Source organism: Pelophylax lessonae, assembly GCF_965119305.1.
Source record: "Pelophylax lessonae genome assembly, chromosome: 6".
Taxonomy (NCBI): domain Eukaryota; kingdom Metazoa; phylum Chordata; class Amphibia; order Anura; family Ranidae; genus Pelophylax; species Pelophylax lessonae.
Genome location: NC_138773.1, coordinates 324638353 through 324640076, shown reverse-complemented (window position 1 = coordinate 324640076; position 1724 = coordinate 324638353).

Below are 1724 nucleotides of genomic sequence, written 5' to 3'. Positions count from 1 at the left end.
ACAGAGCATGCAGGGCTCAGAGGTGTGTAATGTAGAGAGTGCAGAGGTCAAGAGTGTGTAAAACACAGCATGTAGAGTCAGGTGTGTGCATTATGCAGAGTGCAGGGGTCAACAGTAGATAACACAGAGCATGTAGGGATTAGAGGTGTGAAATGTAGAGAGTCCAGAGGTCAAGAGTGTGTAAAACACAGCATGTAGGGGTCAGGTGTGTGCAATATGCAGAGTGCAGGGGTCAGCAGTAGAAAACACATAGCATGTGGGGTTTAGAGGTGTGTAATGTAGAGAGTGCAGAGGTCAAGAGTGTGTAAAACACAGCATGTAGGGGTCAGGAGTGTGCATTATGCAGAGTGCAGGGGTCAGCAGTAGAAAACACATAGCATGTAGGGATCAGAGCTGTGTAACGTAGAGAATGCAGAGGTCAAGAGTGTTGTAAAACACAGCATGTAGGCGTCAGGTGTGTGCAATATGCAGAGTGCAGGGGTCAACAGTAGAAAACACAGAGCATGTGGGGTTTAGAGGTGTGTAATGTAGAGAGTGCAAAGGTCAAGAGTGTGTAAAACACAGCATGTAGGGGTCAGGAGTGTGCAACATACAGAGTGCAGGGGTCAGCAGTAGAAAACACATAGCATGTAGGGATCAGAGGTGTGTAATGTAAAGAGTGCAGAGGTCAAGAGTGTGTAAAACATAGCCTGTAGGGGTCAGGTGTGTGCAATATGCAGAGTGCAGGGGTCAGCAGTAGATAACAAAGAGCATGCAGGGATCAGAGGTGTGTAATGTAGAGAGTGCAGAGGTTAAGAGTGTGTAAAACACAGCATGTAGGCGTCAGGTGTGTGCAATATGCAGGGGTCAGCAGTAGATAACACAGAGCATGCAGGGGTCAGCGATGTGTAAGGAGAGTGTAAGGGTTAGGAGTGGATAGCACACAGAATGCAGGGTCTGGGCCATGTAATATACAGATTGCAGGGTCTGGTGGGTGTAGCATACAGAATGCAGGGTCAGGTGGGTGTAATATACAGAGCGCAGGGTCAGGTGTGTGTTATGTACATAGTGCAGGGGTCAGGACTCTCATTGGCACTCCATTATTCCCTAAATTACTGGTCTACTTCAGGTTGTGACTACCTCTACCAGTAATTAGCACCCTCAATCCCTTTACCCATTATTTACCAGGTACCTGGTATATGCCAAACAAAGCCCAGCGTCCACCAGATTAAATCTTGTGAGACTGTGGCCGGCACCCCCCATCAGCATGGAAATCTTGGCACTTCTAGCTGAGATCAGGCGGGATGGTGGCCTGGAGAACACTATCTTCTTTAGCACTGTGTGGCAGGATGTATACCGTCTATACAGGAAGTTCTGATGGGGGTGGGGGAGCTCTGTGGGCCACTTACTAATCCAATTAGGCTCAAACCTGGTATGGGAGGGCTGGCTGTACCACCCTAGCAGCTGCCCTGGCTATATAGCGCCCCCTTGTGAGGATCACTAAAACAAGCTGATTTTATAAACAGCTTTTTATGGCTCATACACAGCTCGGTGTTCATTGGGTCCGAATGATAAAGTTCTTTGTGAAGAGAGGGAGGAAGGGAAGGTGATGACCCAGGAGAACATACATGGCTGGTCAGGAGGCGTCGAGTCCGGAGAGAGGTTCAAGAGCAGAATTGTGGATTTATAGAAGTTTTTTAAAAACAGGTTTTTTTTTACATTTAGCTTATTTTCTGTTGTCTACA